The sequence below is a fragment of the Dipodomys merriami genome, unplaced genomic scaffold (assembly GCF_024711535.1).
Source record: "Dipodomys merriami isolate MVZ:Mamm:240054 unplaced genomic scaffold, mDipMer1.0.p SCAF_1, whole genome shotgun sequence".
NCBI lineage: Eukaryota > Metazoa > Chordata > Mammalia > Rodentia > Heteromyidae > Dipodomys > Dipodomys merriami.
In genome coordinates this window covers 31,610,774-31,636,120 of record NW_027202270.1, presented here as the reverse complement: position 1 = coordinate 31,636,120, position 25,347 = coordinate 31,610,774, and the positions used below count along the sequence as shown (strand labels likewise).

The 25,347-nt window shown below is 32.5% G+C and overlaps 1 protein-coding gene across 3 annotated transcripts in view; it reads right to left on the bottom strand.

Annotated features, from left to right (window-relative positions):
* The window catches only part of Calcrl (calcitonin receptor like receptor), a 99,679-nt gene extending 80,233 nt beyond the window's left edge, over positions 1–19,446 (bottom strand). The window contains exons 1-2 of one of the 3 annotated variants that reach the window (XM_070019504.1): positions 19,015–19,446; positions 4,756–4,823 (exon numbers count right to left, since the gene is read on the bottom strand). The gene's annotated coding sequence lies outside the window, so the exon portion shown is untranslated. The remainder of the gene's footprint in view (positions 1–4,755; positions 4,824–19,014) is intronic. The other 2 variants (XM_070019485.1, XM_070019496.1) reach the window with 2 other exon arrangements.
* Between the last annotated feature and the right edge of the window lie 5,901 nt (positions 19,447–25,347).

The following is a 25,347-nucleotide window of genomic DNA, read 5'->3' as shown; positions in this document are numbered from 1 at the left end:
ATACAAATACATGAACAGTTTAATGCCTGACACTTCCATTAACAAATAAATGAATGTGCTCTTCTTAGCAGTGGGAAATTATGCTCCCCACCCTCAAAAGTATATTCTGTTTTACTTCCCACTCTTGCCCTAGAAATTTATGCTGTCAAAACAGATTTTTTTATTACAAGGTTTTTCTTCTTTCTTTTCTTGTAGCCTTCCCTCCCTCCCTCCCTCTCTCTTCCTCTCTTTCTTTCTTTTTTAGTTTTAATAAGTTTTTTTATTGTGAAAATAGTGTACAGAGGGGTTACAGTTACATGAGCAAGGTAATGAGTACATTTCTTATCAAGTATCTTTGCTTGCTTGCTTTCCTTCCCTCCCTCTCTCCCTCCTTTCCTTCCTTCCTTCCTACCTTTCCCTCCCTTTGATTTTCATTTATTTATTTTTTTGTTTTTCAACAATGTCTCATTATGTAGCCACATCTGGTTTCAAAGCTAAAACTCTTCTGCTTCTGCCTTTCAAGTTCTGGGATTACAGGTAGATGTCACTATACCAGACAATATTACAAGATATTTTAAATGATCCTTCAAAGAATGAGGAAACTACATGATGCATAAGAATCAAGGATTAAGGAGCCAGAAAAATAGAGAAAAGTACATCACCCGGTAAGCAGGAAGACATTTTTAAATCCCTGATGTGTTGCAATTGCTTCTATTGCTATCACACCAATTTAGCTCTCAGAAAAATCTTCAACCTGATTAAAACCTTCCATAGAACAATATGTACATTCATCAAATTTTACCTTCAAATTTTCCTGTCAAAATGACTGTCAATAAATTAGAATTTTTGTTAGAAATGAGGATGATATTGATAATAACCTTAGCAGCACTTTTGAAAGATACACTAAATCTAAGCACTAATTATATTTCTACCTATATCAACCTATTCATACAGCTGCTACCAAACCTAGAAATACAAATTACAGAGTGAGTTACTGATATTACAATATTAACTTTCAAGACTTATGACCAAATTATAAAATGTATGTTGGGCACTATGATTACCAAAGTTTACCTGTGAAGAAATCAAGGGACTGCTTTAAAAATTTAATAGTTATTGGAAGTTTCAAAGGTTAATAGTTATTAAAAAGTTAATAGTTTGAAAGCAAACTGGGCAACTTGTTTTGGGAGTCTATATTCCATAGCAAAATATAAGATTGTTACAGATTTTTCTATTCATTTTTAGACAAAGTTTGTCCAAAACACAAATATTAGCAATGCAATTCTGCTTTTGTTATAGTAAAATCTTAACTCAGGGTTTTTTACTCAGTAGACAGGGATTACTACTGTAGCCATATCAGACCTGAAGCCATGTTTACTCTGATTATTTTTCAGATTGGGTCCTATTTATTGCTGGGCTTTCCTGGACCATCACCATCCTATTTGGGCTTTCTGTTATATCGGCATGATAAACACTCACTACCATGCCCAGCATTTTATGTTGAAAGTAAATGCTCATGACCTTTTTTGCTCAGACTGGGTTGCAACTGTGATTTTCCCAGTGTTTACTTCTGGAATAGTTGGGATGGCTAAAATAATCTACCACACCTAATGAAACATGTCCTCTAATAAGATTTTTAAAAATAACTATACTACTAAAACTTTACAATAAATTAAGGAATTCTTTATAGATGCTTTTTTTATTTAGACAGAAGACAAAAACATATGGCTACAAGAACAGAAGATAGAATGTGGCATGTTTACTTTCACATGATGGAAATAAAACCTTGAGTCAAAAAATGACCAGAAAGCAGTAGAATGAGTGACCTTAGAGTTTATTTAAGACAGCCTTCTATTTATGTTTCTAGATTTAGATCAATCTCTAATTTTACAGATGTGGCAAAGCAAACTTCAAGCCATTTATGTGACATGGTAGAACGAAAGGAGTGATACAAACCAGTCCTATGTTGGTCATTATATTTCATACCCCCAGTTTCTTGTTTTCTCTGGCTCTTGTAGTGGGTAGACAGTTGGAAATCACTGACATCATGGAGAGATGTATTTTGCTGCCTACTACTGGACCAAAACTAACCCACTCATAGGAGTACTCTTAAAAAAAAATACAGAACAAAACCACAAGCCAAAATTAAGTACAGACTTGAGGGGAGTTTGCAATTAAGTCAAAGTCTTTTGCCTTCTTTTTTTTATTACCTTAATGTACTTCCCACTGAGCTAACTCAAATAGATTCACTCCTGCTTCTCTAATGTATCCATGTTGTTTGGTGGGAAAACTTTCATTGTGCCCTGCTGTGAAAATCTTACTGAATCTTCAAAGAGCAGGCACTGTTCACATCATACCAAGATACTTTGAAGGACAAGTATAATTCTTCTATAGTCATAAATTAGTTCTCAGTAAATAAAGAATTTCTAGACATACACGAAAACCAAAAATTTATAAAGATGCTATTTCCTTCAAAATCATACAGAAATACAGCCAAACAAACATAGCTCTAAAGTTCAAGTGAACAAACAACAAAATGGAGCCTGCAATGATTGTTACATACTTTCTGAGGAAATTAATTTCTTATCTTGAAGTTAAAGTTTCAATAAGGTTACTGAACTTCAATGATAATCAGAAATAGATTCTTCTGAACTTCAATGATAATTAGAAATAGATTCTTCTGTCATTAAAAAAAAATTCAGTCTAACCAATGACATTTCTCTGATTTTTTTTGTCTTTCCTAGCTCTAATTCATCTTTCCAGTTTCACAACTTGAGAAATGACTATGTCAATAAAACGAGATAAAATACTTCAAGTTAGAAGAAGTAAACCATTCCAAATCACATCCTTTGTGATTGTGAACTTTAGTCATTTCATTTCTAGATCCAGTCTTTAGATTGGAGCAGCTTCAGTCACATCACCCAGACTTCGGTCTAGAATGGACCTAATAGGAGAATGATAACAGAGTCTGCTAATTTCAGACTTAAAAATGAGAAGCTGGGGAGGAGTTAGTGAACTGTCTTGGTCTTAAATTCTACAGCAGTGGTCAATGAGCTAAGAATAGGAACTTCTCTTCTCAACCTCAGTTCAGTGTTCCTTTTATTAGGTTAGAGTTAATCCCTGCAGGATTCAAACTAACATGCTGTCAAACTGGTTCTGTTTTATTTTCCATTTCTTGAAAGATGATTTTTCTCAACTTCTATCTGACCAGAATTTAAATTAATTTACACTTTAAATTGTATTTGTTAGAATTGAAAGTTAAAGCATACAAAACAAAACTAAATTTGAACAAATGAAAAATAGTACCTATGTTCCAGGAATCTTTTGAGTTATAGCCAATAGAGAGAAAAAAAAGTTTAAAATTGGTCTATTCACTTTTTAATCCACTTCCCCTCATCTCTTTTGAACTGCCATTATGTTTTACAATTTGTAATTGGAAAGATCCTCTAAAAATATGTAGCTATCTCCCTCTTCTTGTCCACATGAAGACATGGCTAGCACATACAGTAGCTGCCTCACACTGGGTCTTCCTTAGTATATGTCCCCTCCCCCCATTATGTGTACTTCCCTAAGTGTCTTCATTAACTAAAATTGGGACTTTATAAAACTTGATCTGGCACGACATCATATAAAAGAGCTCAAGAAGAAAAGTCCAGCTGTCAGATATAAGGAGATATTTTGAGCCTCTAAATCTTGCTATTAGGAATCATGAGTCATGTGAAATGAAATGTACAAAGGAAGCTGACACATAAAAGGCCAGAACAATGATGAGTTCCTGGAGATAGGGTGCAGGACAAAGGACAATTACAGAGTGACTATTTTGGGGTCTACAGTATGACTTGGGAACTTGAATGTCATAACATAAGAAAGAACTACATCACATACTTCTGAACTTAAGGATAATTTAGTAGCCATTATTTTCATTAATGGTATTATAGTTTATTAGAAGGCTATACTTCTCAGTCTAAAAATCAGTTATGGTAGGAAGTTTGATACTTTGTAAGGAAGATGGTTGTAGGATGTGAAAACAACTGCATAATTTATGTATTATTTGTCATGCTGCTATGATGCTAAATACACACAAGAAGACATATTTGTCTGTAACAGCAGTCTTTTTGGAAGTACCAATACCCTAAGACTACCAGCACTGAAACTGAAATGGCTTTGCCAAGCAACCTTAAATAGTGTTTAGAGTAGTTTAAAATTTTAAAACAACTCACCTTCCATTTTCCTTTTCCCTTATCCTTTTATATTCTTATTATGCAAAAGTTTTATCTCCATTGACAGACGTCTAATAATGATTGTGAATCTGAAAATTAAATAACTCTACAGACAGAAGATATTCTATTCAAATGAATAATGTATCCCTGTTATCTTACAATATTTAACCTGATGTCTTTTCTATATGGAATTGTGATCCTGATAAATTATATATATATATATATGATATCTGTGGCTTATTAAATTACGTGTTACTAAACTTGTTCTAGCACATTCAAATAAATTTAATAAGTCCAATCATCTAGACAAAGCAACAAGAATACAGTAATAATTCTCAAGGAGATGGTCTTGAAATCTGACAGTATTTGTCCATTGCCTTTCAAGATTTCTGTCTAATTAAAAGTTAATTATAAAACATACTTTGCAGTCTTTCTCACTATTGGTAATGTGCTCTGAACACCCCTGAATGAAATGTGTTATTGGAAATATGTGAGTGGAAATCCAACATGTTACATCTATCAGGTCATGAATATGCTTTTGTAGTGTCTGCAATACCTGAAGGAATGCCCGTCCAGAGTGTTGACAGGTGGCAGCACAAGGGCTTGGTGTATCATCGTAGGTTCCTGGATGGTAAGAGAAGATTCTTGTGAAATGGGTAATATTCTTAGTAGTTGAGAGGATTGAACAGAATTGAATTTACACGTAGTATCTCTCTGTTAAAAACCATAGACATTGTATTTTATTTTTTAACTTTAGATCTGGTTATATGTATGAATAAATTGTATTTTCCAAAATCAGCTAGGAGCTGTTGACGAAAGCTAACCACATGATACATTTTTAAAGGCCCTGAAGAGATTCTGCTTCTAGATCGTTGCCCATCTAGGAAAAGAAAAACAAAAATGGAGTCCTACTGGGATTCACAAGTTATACAAGGCAGAAACTGAAATACATTGCCATTTAAGGTAAAGATTTTTCAGTTCCCCCCTCCAGCCACCTACAACTATGTATCAGAACAGTTGAATGAGGACAAAAGAGCCGAGTATAATTAGGCTTCATTGACAGAGACTATTAGGCTCCTCTAAGAAGCCAATAAATCAAAGTAGAGGATCCTGAATTCAAAATAAAAGATACTGAGGTTGTCACATAAATTGTTAGTTCCTTCCTTTCCATGACATTTATAAATCTAGGTTTTCTTAACCCAAATCATAAACATACTTTAAATAGTACATTGAATAAGAAAACAGGAGTTAAACCAGACACATTTAGGTACCAACAAGTTATCCTGGAAGTAATAAAAGATGTCTTTGTAATTGGCACACTGAGGGACACAAACATGGAGAGAAGAGGTCTGCTGGTCTCTCCTTTTCAAGATTTTAGTACTGGGAAGAGATAGAATTGATGTATGCAGGGCTTGAGCCTCTATCCTGAGGGCTGGGAGACCTCTGAGATTGTATTATAAGGAAAAAACAACACACGAATAAATATATAAAAGTCAAATGGTTAAAAAAAAGGCTATGAAAGAAAATAAAGCAGGCTAAGATAGTCTAGGGAGAAGGGTATGATGATCATAGGAAATCTCTCTGAATAAGTGGAGTTGAGCATTGACCCAGATGTTCATGAGAAAGTTTGTTCCAGAAGGACTTGAATCATTCTGAGGCAGGAATAACTTGACTCACTCCCAGTATGGCTAGAGAGTTGACATGGTCAGAGTAAAGATGATCCAGACATGATCAAAGAGGAAAACAGAGGTTAGATATGAGCTTTAACACTCCTTACACAAAAGGTGATAGTAACAATTAACCAATTGCTACACAAAGACTGGCTGTATACAAATGCACTTATCTTTCTAGGCCCCATTAAAAAATATCAAAGTACTTAGCACAAGATAAAGCTATTACATACGTCACATTGCTTTGCATGGGCACAACATTTGGACTTACAACTCTTCAATAGTGTCAAATTTGTGTTTGAGTAATAGCTTATTTCAATTACTTTATAACATAATTTGGAATATTTTGTTAGTCTTACCTCATAAAATATCAATTTATCTCTATGCCTAACAAGAACCTGAGTCGTTGTCAAGGTTTTCTATAAGTCAATAGAAATGTTTAGGTACATACTCAAAAGCACTAAGAAAGATTATTAAAACCAAGCTCTGTAATAAAATCTTTGTAAAACAAAAATTGAATTACTTTTTGAAATTAGTTTGTAAAATTTTATGCTTTGTTATATTTTAATAATTATGTTATTATCTTTATAAACTATTATATGTTATAATTAGGATTACAAACTGGTCATACTAAAGAGAAACATGTTTTTTTCTTAGTAGAAACTGTATATATTTAGTATCAGGATTTTTCTGCAAGCTCTATGTGAGGAGCAACCCTTTTATTCTCAAGCATTCAGTAAGGTCATAGTTGTCATTTATTCTGTGTAATTTGCATATTTATATATGGCATTCAGGAACTTCAAAGTTGAAGTTTATTTTGTGGATTTTTTCCATCTTGCAAGAAAATTCCCCATTTATAGAACTGACGGATGCACATTCTTGGTGTTTTCTTCATGACTTTAGAAATTCCATTTTCAACCCAGCCAAAAATGTTACGGAAAAGTCTTTCAACCATTTTGGTGGTTGGTATGTGAAAAGGGTCATCTTCTGCTATCAGCAAACTTATCAGGGTATTAATTTGGGTTATCAATGTGTTATTTATATATATATATATATATATATATATGTTGTACTATACACCAGTATATACTAGCCACTATCTTTTCATGAAAATATCAGTATGTATAAAATCAAATTATAAAATAAAATATACTAATATTCAATAGGAGGAACAAAAGAAATATAAAATCATATTAGAAGTCATAAAGATACTTAGATAAACTAAAAACAAAAGAACTAATGTTGTTCCTAAAGTGATGGGACAGGGAAAAAAATCAAAACCAACTAAATCCTGAGAACACTGAACACAAAGTGGGATTAGATGAAATATAAAATGCTATTACCTTCATAGTATTTTAATATGTAAGAAATACTTTTTCTTACAATACTAAAAGAAACTCAATTATAGTCAAGAGATTTGTAAGCTTCATAAGCTATTTTAAAATCTATTTAGCTGATTTTTAAATGATACACTTGACAGAAATTATTCAGTAAGTTATTTTTATTTTTCAAAGGGAATTTTCATAGATATTTAATGAAGATTTTATATGAAGAGAAATAGAGTATGTCACAAATTATCTACATTTATGTTCATGTGAGAAATGTTCTTATATTCTCAGTTTTCAGGACAATAAAACATTCTTTCCTTTTCATGGATGATTTAGTAAAAGAGAGACAGTTGGTCTTTTAAATAATTATGAACTAAATGGTTTTACCCATAATTCCGAAACATCAAGTCACTGCTACCCAATTAGAAACAAATGTTTTAGAAGAAACGTTTTAATTCATTTTACATGTAAATTTACTGTGATTCATAATCAGGGAAATGCAAATTAAAACCACAATAAGATACTATGTTACACCCACCTAAATGGCAAAAATTAGAAAGTCTGACAGTAATACACAATACTGGAAAGAATATGGTACAATGGAAACCTCATGTAGTATTGGTGAGAACATAAATTGGTACAAGCACCACAGATTGCTGGGTTCTGAAATCCTTGTAGTAAATACATTCCCTGAAGAAACTCAGAGACACATGTGGCAGGAGATATACAAAAAAAGTCATTTATGGATTCTATGTATCTAACAACCAAATGGTGAAAAAAATCCAAATGTCCCTCAGCAAGAGAAATAATAAAATCTAATATATACATACAATGGAAAATGGACCAGTAAAAAAAAAGCACCACAAGTACAAACTTAAAAATGATGTATCACAAAAACAATAATGCTGCATAAAAGAAGCCAGTCTCCAAAAAAAAATGTTTCAGCCAATTGCACATTCATAAGAGTAATATTAAAACCAGTAGAACTTCCATGATGTGTTGCTTAGAAACACATGTACATATGGCAAAGTCATAAGGTAAGACAAGGGAATGATTTGTACACGTTTAAGGTAATGGAAGTAATTCTGTGCTTCTATGTGAATCTTTCAGTGAAGAATGTAAGTGACAAACTGGGTTCCAGAAAAACAGATACTGATTAAACCATGTATATATGTATATATAATATATACATACATATATGTACATTTATGCCATGCATAATTAATCAATCTACCTATCTGTCCAGCGGCTCACGACTGTAATCCTAGCTACTCAGGAGGCTGAGATCTGAGGATCGTGGTTCAAAGCCAGCCCGGGCAAGAAAGTCCGTGAAACTCTTATCTCCAATAAAAACCACCAGAAAACCGGAAGTGGCACTGTAGCTCAAGTGGTAGAACACTAGCCATGAGCTGAAGAGCTAAGGGACAGCGCTCAGGCCGAGAGTTCAAACCCCATGACCGACAAAAAAAAAAAAAAAAGTTAAATTTTGGAGTTTTATGGAACAAAAGGGTGAATATAATTGTGTGTTCTAGAGTTATATATTTTAAATCTGTAAATCAAAACATACAAAAAATGAGCAACTATGGTTTGTACTTATAATAGTAGCTCCTCAGGAGGCTGAAATATGAAAATCGCAGCCAAATCCAGACCAGGCAGGAAAAGTCCATAGATGGTAATCTCTAATTATCCAGCAAAAAGCCAGAAGTGAAGAGTGAAGCTATAGCTCAAGTGGTAGAGAGCCAGTCTTTAGCCCTTGTGCATTCATTTGAAGCCCCAGTAACCACCCCATCCCACCCCCACACACACTTACACACTGAAAATAACATGTAGTGGGGATAAGTAGAGGGGCGTGGGTGGGACATGGACCTGCTTCAACACAACACTGGTCCACTTTGAAATTTTACTTTCTTTTTCAGAATATTAAACTTAGAAATCTTATGAGATTTCACAGTTTTTGCAATATGAACAAATGATACACTTGGAATGCTACAAATATAATTTATGTGCATGAATTCCACTGTCTCAGATTACTTTCTTGGTGATAAGCATAGAATTTTTATATACCAATCTTGACACACTCTGTAATCAGTGTATGCATATGTGTACTTGTGTGCATTTCCATATGTCTGTGGGGAGTGCGGGGGTGTTACTTCTGACTCTAGTCAAAGTGGAAAGAGTCTGTGAAGTTGTATTATGGGTTAGTACAATGTTCTCAAGACTTTGAGATTAGAATGAATTAAATGGGGAAAATGTGCCCCTGTATCAGAGAAGGAATAATTCAATTAGTTACAGGTAGTACAGTGTAAAAAAAATACTTAATGTTTAGTTATTTTAAGACAATCTCTTGATATGCCTGTTCATCCTTCGATTGTAAATAAATTTGAACTTATGTGTTATTATGATTTATCCTGACTCTTACGATATCTGAAGTTTAATAAAGAGAAAAATCACTTTAAAGCAAATATTGATTGCTTCAGTGGAACGCTGTGTGTGTGCTGAACCACTTCAGACTGATTTGGTAGGTTTGCAATGAAGTATTTCATTTTATCAAACAGCCCTGGTGTTTTGAATGCGCTATGATTTATTTTTCCCTATTTCTGTGCAGTTATGGAGAAACTGTCCTAAGGGACTGCAATTTGTCAATAAGTCAGACATGACCCCTCTGCTTCTAATAAACACTTTGCAGATCTCATCACAAAGAGTAATCCTTAGGTTTACCCTTGGCTAGTCCTCAAACAAATGAACAGATAAAGTATTTTCATCTCATGTTTAGACTAAGCATCTGAAATACATTTTGTAAGAGATAAAAGTGGTATTCATTGGAGAACCCTTGTATCTATGGCCATGAGTCCAAAGAATCTCCCTATCCCAAATAATGTGATTGAGCACTGGGGTTTTATCTTCTAACTACTCCAGCAAATAAAATACATTTTATTGAACTGGTTTGTCTTATACATCTTCTTTTCTCTTACAGTCTTCTTTATACTTTTGGCCCCTACTCAATTCCTTTTCCTTTCCCTCCTTTCTTTTACTTTCAAATTTCATCTAACTTTGTTTCATACCAGTAACTTCACTCAGCAATAATTTCTGTTAACTCTATTCTTATTCTTATTATATCTTTCTATTTGTTAAATGAAATTTTTCTCCTGAGTCTTTCCTATCCCTCTAGTTCACTTCTAATCTTGCTTTCCTTTCTAATGCCTTTGATGTGGAGATGATTCTACTAACCTCCACAGACATGAAACAAAGAATCTGAACTGAGTTTCCTTAAAGGGAACAGATTTTAGGATGTATAAACTGTTTAAATTGTTTGAAAAGATCTGACTAAAAGATATGACTAAACATGATATTTGACAAAGATATTTTTAGAAACATCTGAGATGAAGTAATTAGCCATAGGAATGAAGTAAAATACGTTTTATCAGGGATTCGCTAACATGTCTGTAGGTGATGTCATGAATTGCAAAATTGATTTAAGGCACTATTTTATGTCTTCTGGTCATGTCTCTGGTGGCATTGCCAATCTCCTGGAGTAGACATGCCTTATACCAAGGGATCCAGAGTACATAGACTCTAGAAGCAGTTATGAAAGTTATGTTGTACCCTAAAATCTTCTATACAATGAAAGCTAAATTGCAACAACTAGTACATTTATTTGAAATTCAGAGCATATTTGGTATTAGACTGTTACAATAGACTTTCTTGAATGTACAAGTAGTATTCTTAGAGAAGGTTCCAAAGGCTATTTGTTGCCTCTGCTGAATTTAGATGAGAGGAATTAAGTGTGTTGGCATTACTTTTCTCTGACGGAGGTTACTGAAAGTACTCATTCATCATCCTAGGGACTGGTACTACCTTGAGGAAGCATGAAGATGCACTCAAATTTTAAGTGAAAAGTACTTGAACTGAAAATTATATTTAATTATTTTAAGTGTCCTAATCAAATTTATTAAAATTCAATATTGTCAGTTTGGTCTTTAAAAGAAAAAAATTGACCCCAGATTTCTTTCTTCATTTTGTTTCCTGTTTTAAGCTCTCTGGACTAATGAAATGGGGTTATTTCCATGTGAATGAATGGGTAATATTCTGTTATGTGTAAAAATGGTAAAGTTAGCTCTGATTGTTAAAAAAACTGTAATCTAAAAGTTATACTGTTACAACTTATAAGTTCAAACAATGTATTTTGTGAAAGTTATTTGTGAGGCTGTCAAGTCATAACTTAATTTAGTCACAGATCTATCTCCAGAGAGACAACTTACCTGTAGGTATTTATATATTGTATATGTAAATATATAGCTATAGAAAGATTTATATAACAATCATATGTCAACAGAATAACATGTATAAACTTCCAAAACTGCCATTGACATGTTGAATTATCTTTAAATATTTACTGTTCAATATTTTCAAGCCTGATAAATTATAGATATAACATGTAATCCAATGCCTATCAAACAGATACATAATTTTTTGGACCTTAAATAGAATTTCTCTTCTACAAGTATATGCTTTCTAAAATGTTCAGTCTATTTTCTTTCCACTCCATTGTAGTTTGTTTCCTTCTACAGACTCTTCAGGGCTATTGTCCAGAAAAGGCAGTAAGTAATGGAGTAAGGCTTTTGTTAGTGGCAGCTGGCAAGTTCACCAGTTTCAACAAAAATTCTGCCAATTTCAGCCACTGTTTGACCATTTGTGGAAAGGCTTATACATTCTGTGTTAAAATACTGAACAAAAATCTAATTTATCTTACTCCAAAAAGTGGTTAGTTACTCCTTAGGGCTTAGTGAAAACCTTAATACTAAATCTATGAAGAAGGCATCTTTACTAATTTATTTTTGGTCACAAAGATAGTGCAGGAATAAATGCTAGGTTGGTGTAAGAATGATATAGTGATAGCTAATCTTTGAATATTTTATTGTATGAAACATGTCGGGTTGTAGAGTACTGCTCTAGCATCTATTATATGATATAAACAAAACCGCAGGAAGTTCATATCCAGTTTTCACTGAAGAGAAGGCATTAAAAATATTCATTCTTTCATTTAGTTATTAAGTGACTTCTAAGTGTCTATTACATACATATCTAGAACATATTTGTGAATATTTCAGGCAAAATTCCTTGTATTTATGGGACTTCTGTATTAATGGAATAGACAATAATAATATGGCAAATATGTAAATCATAGTAGTTTGTTGCTTCATAGTTAACAGGAGAAAATTTTAAGATAAACTATAACAGATTGGAAAGGCAAAAGACAAAAGGGACAGGTTGATTTTTAAAAAGTCATTACTAAGACTGTCAAGATGAGGGACTGACTATTTAAAGTTAAAAGACTTGACAAAAGGAAGAAGACCTATGGGAGTCTGTAATCCAGGAATGACAGGCCTACAAATAAACAAGATTACTTTGTGTTTATACTAGGAAGCTTATGTGATGAACAGGAAAAAAAGCAAACAGGATAATGTTAAACAACTGCTTCACTCAAATAAGTAGTTCCTGCTGATTTCTGTTAGAATCCCATATCAGTAAAGTACTATGATGCATGGTGACCTTTGTCCATGATTAAGAATGAATTTTAACCTAATTATCCAAATGGGAATAGACGAATGGTGATATGTGTCATAATAAAGTTCTATTATTATATTTAAAAGTGTATTTCCTTTCTGAAATTAAAACATTATTTCTGGATAGAGAAATGTAGATCAGAATGTATGGGACCATGTTTGGGTAATTAGGAGCAAAGTGTGGTCCAAATGAAAGATTTGTATCTATTTCTTTTAAAGCACAGGCCATTTCAAGACCTTTATCATAATTAGTGTTAAAGAAGACCTGCAAGAACACAGTGAGCTGGAGTCTAATATTTATGAGTATATTAAAGACATTTTACAATGATGTATTAGGTCCATAGCTTCAGAAGCAACATCAAAGATTTTGAATAAGGATTCTTTCAACGTATTGGGGCTGAGGCAATTGAGTTCCTTGATGAAAAACTTGGCTTCATGTTTATTATATTTCATGTTTATTATATTTCATGTAAATTATTACACATTAAATATTTTTATAGAATGTTAGTTTATGTCAATATTCAAATATAAACTCTGCTAATTTCAGCATAATCATCTTGAAGAAAGTGGGCTAAGTGAAATCTAGCTCATCAAACAGGTCCATAAGAATTTCATGAACAATATTGTTAATTCTTAAGACAATATTTATTAAGAATGAAGTTTTGAAAAATGTCTGACTTTATTATTTGTACAAGGAGGCCTAAAGAGAATACATAATCAAATATTTTGGTCTAGTACACTCAGATAGTATTGGAATCTATAAAATGTTTCTTATAAATATTTATTTTAATTAATTTAAATAAATTATCTACCTTAATTATATATTTTATAAGAGCACATACTATTTACTGTACTCCATGTTTTCAGTTTGAAAATGAATGGAAGAAATTGTCTTTTTAGTCACAAAATTAATGTATGTGCCTATTTAATAACATGATTCTCTTTACCAAGTCCTTATGATGTTATTTAGCCTAATTCCTATTGTTAAAGGTAAGCATGAAGGGTCCTTACGTTCAACATTTCCTAAACCATTCCACAGTAAGGGAGTGGAAATGGAAATATGAACTTTTAACTCATGTTATTGTCTGTGACTCTATATCTGCATATATTATTAGTCTGGCAAATTTACGTTATAGAAGTACCCCAAAGGAAAGAACAATCTAACAAATTCTAAATCGCTTACACTTTCACGTGCCTTGGTTAAGATCATCTGAAATGTCTTCTTTATTGTATCTCATATGACATTAACCTCTTTGAAATGATTTCCTTTTACTTAATTCATGCTGTAGAATCTTAGCACCCCTTTAACAGAAATAATCAAATGAACATATGAATTAACATATGGTTGTTTCCTGTACAGTTAAACTGTGAGGTGAACCAAAATCAGAATGCTTTCCTCCTCATCATACACAATGAGAGCAGATTTCAATGTGGTTAGAGGAAGAGCAATTGTGAAAGGCTGTATGGAATGTGGATGCAATACACGGAGAGATCCATCAAAAAGAGAGATACCAGGTAACTTTCACAACTGCGAAAAACATGAATCTCTTTGAGACTGTTTGTGGAGAAAGAATTTATAGTTTCCTTTTTTCTTTTCATTGCATTCTCAATGTAGGTATTTGAAAATATTCAAAGACAAACAATAAATTATATCCAAAACCTAAATGTGTTTTTGCACAGGAACTCTTTGTTTATAAATTGTACTGTGTGTGTGTGTGTGTGTGTGTGTGTGTGTGTGTGTGTGTGTGTGTGTTAAACATAAGAAAATATGTACTATATGTAGAATGTGATGGGAAGAATTGCCTATCACAATTGACATCTCTACAAAAACAAAACATCCAAGAAAAATTTGAAGCCCTATACATTGATTTTATTGGATCATTCTTACTATTCTTTTAATGTTGAGCATCCACAGCTATTAGAAAACATTTTTGATAGTGAATTAAATGTACTTCCATATTTTATAACTATGCAAAATTCATATGTCCATAAATGAGCTTAATATTACTATTTTGTGTTAGAAGAGATTCAGTTTAGGTTGGATAGATCATTATCCATTCCCATGTGACTTTGTGTAGCATCAGTAATGAGGTATATAATAAGATACAATAGACACAATTGTGACAAAATAATTAGGACACAGTATTAGTAGATCTAGTTAACACAGAGTTTTGCCAGTGATGGTTTAACTTCAGACATGTATTTCCATCAGGTTTCACGTGTAATAAAGAGAAACAAAATAATTTCTGTTCATTGTATCTTTGAAAGAGATAATGAGAAGGTAGTGTTTGCATTCTATTAAAATAGTGACTAAGTATTGTTTTTCAGAATGTGTGATAGGATAGTAAAGGATGATCATTTTAAGGTCTGTAGTGATTAAAAAGAATAAAAACATGATGTCAATATGAAGTGGAATAAGATACCTCTAAACTTTTGGTTCCATCCAACAATCTTAGTAAGTAGGGAGTGATGACTTCAATAGCATAGGAGTTATTGATTTATTTACTTACTTTGGATTATATTTGGTTGAATTGAGTTGGTATTTTTGTTTTTTAAGAGGAATATGTAATACTTTCACCTTTGATTAAATTTATGGAAGGATAAAAGATAATTTTTTTCACATTTTATGAACTCAGATGTATTGTTTAGACTATTTTTGCAAATAATATATTAGTGTTTTGTTTTTGCTTTATACTTTCTGATAATGCAAGAAAACTGAAAAAAAATGAAATAAATGTTATAAAAATATTCGTAATTTTGTATCTGATAATAATTATAGGAAACATAGACCTTTGACTTAGTCCCCAGCTATTAAGACTATGACTTTGTATCCTTAATAATTAGATACATTACTTTTATCCTTTTTTTGGTAAAAATATCTTACTACTTATTAAACTAAAATGTAAATGGATTTGATTTTAACATCGCTCAAATATATAAATATGTTTAGTTGACTTAAATAGCAGAACAAAAATTGTTATAGTCCCAGTTAAATATGAAAAAATACCATCCATACTGAGGACTTTTTATTTAAATTAAAATTACAGTAGAATATAAAAAAGTGTATTTCCTACTTGTTGATGTAACTCTCAGATAGATATGTGATATGCTCTCCATATATACATGAGCTTTCATCCTTAACAGTTTTGATTTCATGTTAATATTCCAAATTTTTCTATTAGTTCTAATCTACCTGTTATTTCTTCAGTTTTTTTTTGCTATATATCTTCAAAATTAAAGGTAGATGAAGTTAAGGTGTAAAAATTATCCAGATACTTTGAGTTGCATAATCGATATTAATGGTTAATAATGAAATTAATGGCTAATAATGAAAGAATTTGGGTAGGAATGGTTTTGGTGTGAGTAAGAAGGTTAGGGCTGGGAGGCCTGGTTGGAATGAAGAACTTGCTCCGTATTTCATATAAATTTATGCTTCTGAAAAATCATGAACCTTTATGGTTCACCCAAGGACTTCAAAACCAGACACACCTTCAGTGTGTGTTCTAGAATTCTGATTAAGAACTAAGATGTACCACACAATTAGAGAGATACAATGTAGTTCACCGGTCAAAAACTTTTCTGAATCCCAAACAATGATAAGGAATAAAGCTGAAAACCTATTTGAATTCATTTTTATTCTAAAAAGTTGACATCATAGTGACTATATCTGTAAAAACAATTATTTATCCAAGATCCATTCACTCATATGTAAAAGGTGAAATATGTTTGTTTAGAAAATACCAATTTTGATCCTTTAAAATTTATTGAGTGAATTTTCCTACAGTCTAAAAACAATCCCCAAAGATGGTTACCATCAAAATGTAAACCTAGAGTTAGAAATTAATAAAAAATAGTTTTAATGGTGCCAAATATTGCCTGTTAGAAATGTATCGTAATATTACATTCAGTTAGCTTTATGTTTATTATTTTTCTACATTAAAATGAAGCATATAAAATAATATAGCTCTATTAGTATTGTTAAAAGTTTTACTGAATTTAAATTATGCACAAAAGTAATAATATAGCATATATAACTGAGTATAAAGGTCTTCTTTAATATGGTCACTGTTCATACCATTTTAATATAGTTTAAGAATTATCAATGAATAAATCATGTAAACCCAAATCACTGTTTTGTGAAACAAAACAAGTTGTGAAAGCATAGACTCAGTTACAATTTATTTCATTTTTCTGTTTTTCCAACTTTTTTCAAAATGGGTAAAATTTTGTATATTATAAAATCTTAATATTTTAATTAACAGAAAAATATTTGCTGTGAGCTAAGTTGTAGAAGGAAAAACAAAATAATGGCCCCAAATATATCTCTTTAAAAATAGAATGTCCAGGTAAAACACATCTCAGCTTACATTCACTATTCATGCAATTTATTCATTCTATGTTTTATTCTATACTTTTAGAAATGGTTTTAAGAGTCTATGCAATAAGCTCTTAATGTTATAATGAGCACCCATAAAAATTAACTTTAATTCAGTAAGCATGCTTTGATATTCTGATATTTAAATTTTTAACTATTAAAAATAGTTATAATACAAATCTCTTATTTCAAACCTCCAGTTTATACTGGAAGTGGAAAGTTTATAAACCATGCTATTAATAGACATGGATATTTAAATGATACAAGAGAATCATGTGTTGAGAGTTAGTAATTAAATAATGATTAGAAAATATGGGGACCTTATTCAATATAAAATATATCGATATATGATACTTCATTTTAAGGAAATAACCTGATTAAAAATAATGCTGTTTTAACTTCTGTAAACTAACTCATGGCATTGGATAATTTTCTATGTTGTTTTCACTTCCTTCTCTAATTACCTGTGACTACAAAGCCATATTTTAAAAGCACATTTGCCAGTTCTACACATAAGAAGCAACTCAGTAGTAGAATGGAGGATCAAAGAGAGAAATCAGCTATAATACTTTTAAAGAATCCTAAATGTAAATTTTAAGTAAGTTTTCCACTAGGTCGAGAAATGTGTGAGAACACTGAGCCATAAACTACTCAGGAATTAGTTACTCAGGATGAGTTTGAAGTCTACAGTTAGTGTGGCAGACAATGGTCGATTAAGCTCAGGATTAACCATTAAAGGAGACATTGCAGAGCATAATTTCATATGTGCAAGAAAACGTATTAATAATCAACAAATTTAAATGCGAATTGGACATGCTATTTTTAGCACCTATTTCTGATATATCTATACCAACAACTATTATTAGACATTAGTTTTTTAAATTGCCCAGAACAATCTGAGCTGTTGAAAGGAGCATGAATAGATGCTTCATCACAACTCCTCTGTATGTTTTATCCTGGAAACTCTTACATTTAATACATAATTTTACTTCTGTTTCACAACCTAGTCCACACTTTCAGGAAAGCTTAGCTGTACTTCTTTATCCATAGATAGTTCTTAATTATATCTCCACTCCCTAATCCCCTCAAAAAGAAGTTTGCAAAGGGATATTGGTCAAGTTGAAGTAACAAATTCTCTTGACTGGAAAGAGTTATGAATCTTAAGAAATAATATAGAAATCTCTACATTTTCTTAACTCTGTTTTTATGTTTTCTTTGTAACACACTCTATGATTCAAATGCAATGCAAACATTTCAGGTTTAGGGGGAAAGGTATATAAATACAGCTAACAACAACAAACAATGAAAATTCCATTAGTTCAATAATTATATATATATATATATACATATATTTGTAACTAGACATGGAAAGTAGATAGAAGGCAAATGAAATAAATCCAAATTGATTACTGCTTTTTTAACTTTGTATTGTGTTTAACCAGAGTGAAGCTATGGTACCCCCAGAAGTACATTTTTTCACTTTCTTAAAATACTAAGAATATAGTTTAAAGACCCTTCCTGGGGATAGGGGAGGGAAGGAGAACCGAGGAACGTTTTCCAATTGTCAAGCTCAAGCTTAGTTAACAGTAGAGCTAATTTTAAAAGCATGTTCCGTGATTAAGGTATTTGTTCTGAAATTTACCTTTTAATTCATTTAGTTGTTTTTTTTTAAATGATTTAACATCACTGCAAGTATGCTACATAGTAGTAATAGATTTTATTTGCACTTTCGGGTAACATGTAGTAGTTACCCTAACATGTGGAATGCTGTTTATCATTTGTTCAATGCCACTTTACTAAACTCTTGTTAGAAATACTGTCAAACAACATGAAAGACACTTCTCGAATAAATCTCTTTCTTTTGAATAATGCACTTACCCAGCACAGCTCCTAAGAAAATTCCTGATGAAAGAGACAGGATGGAATTTGACTTTCTGAGATTCCGCAGACAGATTTATCCCCAGGCAAGGTGGAGAAGAGGCAAAGCCTTGCAATGTGATCCTGCCAGCAGAGTGAACTCCAGTCAAGCAGAGCTTGAAGGTCCCAAGGCAGGAGGTGACACTCTCTGCTGGAGACAAGGGTTGTTCTGGGTAGATTGGAAGTGTTGTCAGATTGTAAGTGATCAGCAGCAGAAGGGAAACATCAGGGCTTCCTGTTACATCACTGACCCCGCCTGCAGTTAGTGTTAGGTTACTTTCTTTCTCAAATAGCATACCCCAGGAAAGCAGCAGCACTCCTTTCTTATTCTGAAACAAGAGCAAGAAGCAGCCTGAACAGACAGAGATCATTTGCTGTATGAATACATTGTTAGTAGCAAAAGCTGGCTGGCTTTCACCTTAACTTAGTTCTGTTGGAACTTGCCAGAGCTGCTTGTGATTTAAAGGAAATCTGAATATAAAACAATCAAATGAGTTGTGTGTGGGTGTGTGTGGGGGAGGCGTTGAATTAGAGTTTACAAAGCATCCAGAAGACAAACAAAACAAACAAAAAAAAAGCTAACTTTTTTTTCTTCATAAATGAGCATGGAAAAAACATCATTCAATTTATTCCTGTGATCTGACTCATTAGTTTGAAACTGTGATAAGCATTTGTACTCCAATCAATTTTACACAATTGCATCAGGAAACTCTATCTCCCAGCCTTTAAATGTTTTTTTAACCAGGCTCACAAATTAAGTATATGTCTATGTATCATAAAGACAATGCAAGCATGCATATAGCATATTATTTCCATTGCTAAGCATTTAATATTTATTTAAAAATGACCAGCCCAGAAGAACTTATAATTTTTAAGTTATTACATTTATCTCATTTTATGAAATTATGTCACTGTAATCTGAACAATGTTTGTTTTAAAAAAACTTTAAAATGTGGATATTTTATAACGTTATAAAATAAGGTATGTGATATAGTTTTTTATTTTATTTCAAAATATAATTGTATCTTGAATATATTTTATGAATCATTTAATGTGAAAAAGTTCTAAAGTTGAAATACATTTAGCAGTTTTTATATGTGGTACAGTGCAACGTACATTGACAATTACAGCTCTTGAAACCAGAGCAACACCAAAACTCATTTCATGTGGGCAATAACTTCTTTCATGTATAAACTAGAAAACATATGTAAAATTGTATCTAAAATCCAAAATGCATTCCATAGCATTTAGAAATTGTGAGGATGGTACAGTGGTCATTCAAAGATTACTGAATTCAGATCAGAGACAGAGAATTCCTGAGGTTGAAAAGCCTATGTTTCTGGTAGACTAACAAAAGGGCATATAAGTTAAAGAACCTCATGTTTCTGAAACAATGTGATATTGGGGAGATGGGAAATTACGAGTTAAATTGTCAAGGTAGAGAAAAAGAATTGTTGAGCTGTGCTTCTTTTTAACCTGTTTTTTTTTTTATTCCATCTATGAAAGAAAAAGCAACATTATACATTATTATTTACAATTATTGACAAGTGATGACTTCTCAGTCTGGAAGCCATTGTGATATTCCTAGTTGCAAGCATTGTTGGATTCTGATCTGGAATTATTACTGTTTCAAGAACCCACTAAGGAAGAAATAGACTGGGCCTGGCAAAGGAATATGAAGTTCTTGACCCAGAATTTCTGGTGTGATCTTGTCACACCAGAATTTTGGTGTTCTATCTCAAAATTCACAGCAAAATAACATATTAGATTTTACCATCAAAAAGAGCCAAAGTCCACATCTTCACACCTACCATGCTGAGTCTAATATTGAACATTTATTCTTAAATTATTGGTTAAACACATAGGACTATGATTGTAATCTATGAAGACTCTCAGGTCATTTTGATGAATACTATCTCTATGCCTTCCTTTAAAGTAACAGGAAACCTGAATCCTAATAACCGGATCATTGCAGAGTTATCCTTTTGGAGGACTAATCTGAACTTAGGGCAAGTAAAAAGATAGATGAAGGAAACTTCTCCAATACCCCTTAAACATAACCACAAATACTAGAAAAACTGTCACAGATGTAAATTAGTTTGCATATCAATTCACTGATTTTGAGCCACAATGTTAACTTTATTTAACCACATAAAATCAGCTGGAGATACAATGTTCTTTGTATTATTGTGTTTAAAATACAAGCTATCATAAATATAATATTTATATCTATTATAGTCTTCATACTAGAGCTAATTGCAGTAACTCAATAAGAAGTAATAAAGCATATTTTGAGCTCAACAATGTGCAGACTGTATTTCAAGGGAAAACTAAGATGTGTCCTGTTCTTTAGTCAATTATAGCACAGAGCAAGAGGAATCAAGTGGCAAATTCTTTGTAATTAGCAGCTGGAGCCGCCAGCACAGGGTCTGGATGGCCACTGTCAATGGATTTTCTGAGGAAGTGAAGCAGGGAGGACATGTGAAGAGGGGTATTTATAAGCATCTGTCCTTGTTTGTCCACTGAGAATATATCTACCTACTGGCATCATCTATCCCTACCTTTGTAGTATGGTCCTGGGCTCACAAGTTCAGGTTACTATGTGAATTTTTCCTTGAGAAGGATGGCAACTCAAAGACTCTAGTTTTGGGGGTTTTGTTTGTTTGTTTCTTTGTTTTAATGTATTGATTAGTCAAATAAAATAAGGTGATTGACAGTTTTTCTACTGAATAAGCTCACCATTTAATTAAGAATTTGTGTGGGGAATGCCTTGAAGCACAATTCTACTACAAAAACCTAACAAAATAAAATTAAAACAACAATGTCTCATATGAAGCATGTTGATAGATCATCCCTGGTAAAGAGTGGAAAAACAAGGAATTAAGGAAAGCACTTAAAAAATACTTTTATGGGCATTGCATGATGGTTTATTTTTGTAATCTCAGCTATTCTGGGGGTGGAAGTAGACGACTCACAGTTCCCATCTGGCCCTGGGCAAAAGCATGAGACCCTATCTGAAAAAAAAGTAAAACCATGAGGCTTGAGAATATATCTCAAATGATAGAGCACTTAAGCACAATGACCTGAGTTTAATTCCCAAGTTCAACCAGAAAAACAAAATTAATGTTTTCAGTTATTATGTACTGAATGAATAAGTCTTCTATATTTGTAATAATCTGAAACTCATTTCTTATATTGGGGTGACTTGTACTTACCAAAATTATGTACATCTTACCATATTAAAATTCATGAATGATTTGAGAAGAAACACATAATTCTTACAATGTTTACATCAAAAACATTCTAGCAAGGATATAAGTTGACCTGGTACATTATTATTTTACCTAGCAATTGATATTTATTTATTTATTTATTTAAAGCACAGCAAAATGAGTTTGCAGTTGGTAAGAAGAATCTGTATACAAATGTCTGGGTCCTGAGAGTGAATACACTGATGTCTATTACACAAACTAAAGGGCTAATCTTCACTATTGTTATGTGCACAATTTTTATTTCAGGGAAACAATATTGTTTTAAAAGATTTACTATAAATGAAAAATATAAAAAGTGCCAATGACTAAACATAAAATAGTTTGTATGTGGTCCACATATAGATAAATGAAACCTATTTTGCAAATCTATAAATAGAATTTCTTTTAGTATTTTTAAAATGTGTTTCCTCAGGAAGAATCAAATTGCATTAAAAAACACTTGTTAAATATTTACCTATTTTTAAAGGCTGGCTCTTGGTAAGTTCTTGTGGAATTGGGTCTTCCAGAGAACTCAGGATTAACTGTTAGTTGGAAAGTGCTATTACTGCCAAACGAGATGTATAAGTTAACAACAGTGCATTTAAAATGCAGTAACATTATAAATTCTGTTTAAATGAGGTATAAAATGAATCAGCATTCTTTGTTAAGATCAACATGTTTCTCAGTTGCTGGGGCAGCCATGGTTTATTCTGGGGCTGCTCGAAGCAAACTGGTTTGGAGGAAAGCTTATGAAAGGTACCCTTGCCATAGGAAACCATACTGGCAAAGGGTAAACAAAGGCTGTTAGCAAGTGAATATGTTATTTGGGAAACCTTAATTTCTTTTCCTAGGAGAGCTTATAATAATCTTTTCTATTTTTAGAAAGGTTTTATTTCACATTGAAAAGATGCTTTTTTCATCTGTCAGGTTAAATTTGTTATTTTGTTCTCAAATGCTTCTTTTTTGCTGAATACCAACATTGTTTGCAAAATAAGTTTTATTTAGCATTTTGACATAAGTAGTATTTGCGTAAAGGACCAAGACTTATCTATTAAAATAATCTAATCAAAAGATGACAAATAACATTAATGGTTATTTCAATACAGATTGTATTCAACTATTATATTATTCATACAACCGAAAAATTTAGCAGTTTGTATTTTCCTCATTTTCTTCTTTTTTTTTTGGGTCCGGTCGTGGGGCCTGAACTCTGGGTCTGGGCGCTGTCCCTCAGCTCTTCAGCTCAAGGCTAGTGCTCTACCACTTGAGCCACAGCACCACTTCCGGCTTTTTTCTTTTTGCTTATGTGGTGCTGAGGAATCGAACCCAGGGCCTCGAGCATGAAACACATACTTGTTATTTACCACCCCTCTGTCTATACAATGTGATTTTTCTAATACAAATGAATGTGAAAAATCATGTATCACACATTTTAAAGAATAATTCAATGAATTTGATTCAGGACTCAAAACATTTTCATTAGTGTTGTTTGGTATCTGTAGTCTCATTCTGCCATCTAGTGTTAACTATTTTCAAACTGCAAAAAGAAAAGTAGTTAAATTCCTTCAACAACTAAGGAATATCTCTGGGAAAGAATACTGAAGCACTTAATAGAGTTATAATAGGCATACTTATTATAGATTTCACCATTAAATTATAATTTTATGTAGTGAAATGAATACATGCTTCATAATAAGTACAAAAAATACTTATGTAAGGTCCGCACCTGGATGGCGAGCAGACTCCACCCTCCTCACAGCAAAGTCTCCACCCAGTACCTGCATTACCTAGGCAACTGGGACACCTGGAAGAGGTCACATCTGCATCTGCTGAGGTCACATCTGAATTTGATGTGGCCACACCTTTCTCCGCCCATACCCTAAGGCCTAGCCCAGGCCCAGATGCTCTCTCTCTGCTTTTTTCTAGCTCTTTTCTAGCTCTCTCTGCTCTTTTCTATCTCTTTTCTAGATCTTTTCTCTCTTTTTCCTCTCTCTTTCCCAGCTCTCTCTCTTTCCCAGGCCTTTCCCAGCCACGTGGAGTGCCAACCTTGCCTGGTCCCAGCAGGTCTACTGAAAAACCTACCCCTTACTGAATACCACTGAATACTGCTGGTACTGTTCTTACTCGGCCACCTCTTTTTAAAGACCTAACAACTTAAATGTTACATGACATAAATTTAAAATATTAATTAAAGTGATATGTCATCTTTGGTACATGTTATATGTGTTTGGAAGTGTGTGTGTGTGTGTGTGTGTGTGTGTGTGTGTGTGTGTGTGTGTGTGTCTGTTTGTCTATCTGTCTGTCTGTGCATGCATGCATGCATGCACGTATTTTTCTCCCAACAATCTCTGAAGGCTATCATCCTAGGACTGATCAAAATAAAGATAAGATCTTCAGAAACTTTTAACAGAATAGTAAATGTCTCTCATAGGTTATAAATAAAGGTCCACTTTATATGCAACTATGAAAAATATTGGTATTACAATTATCTTTAATAAAAGTTATTAATTTTTGTTTGGCTTAATACAGACCACATTTCGGACAGTATGTAGTATATATTAATTATCTCCAAGATTTGTCTCTAAAAACAGTTTCATCACCAAAAATCAAGGTTTTTAAACTATGGTCAGCAACTAAATACAAATGAGTCAGTCATCTACTTTGTGCTAAACCTTTGGATAGGAAACAGGAACACAAAATTTAGCAACAGGGACATTCTCTATTCTCAAGGAATTTCTTTGTTATCATCAGGTAGCCATTTAGAGAATTGCACTTAGTTTTTTTTCTCATCTTGTTTCTTGATCATATTGGAATACTCTTAATTACTGAGAGCCACTAGGTCTGAGTAGACAAAATGTCCAGTTCTTCTTGCAAAAGAATATGCTTACTGCAATAAAGCATCTCTAAATATACTAGTTGCATAGTAATCTCAAAGACAAATTAACAGATTAAATAGAAGTCTGTTTCTGGCAGAATCCTACAGAAGCAATATTTGAGAGAAGAATTTTGTGCAAGAAATTCTGTGGACTATAGACCAGAAAAA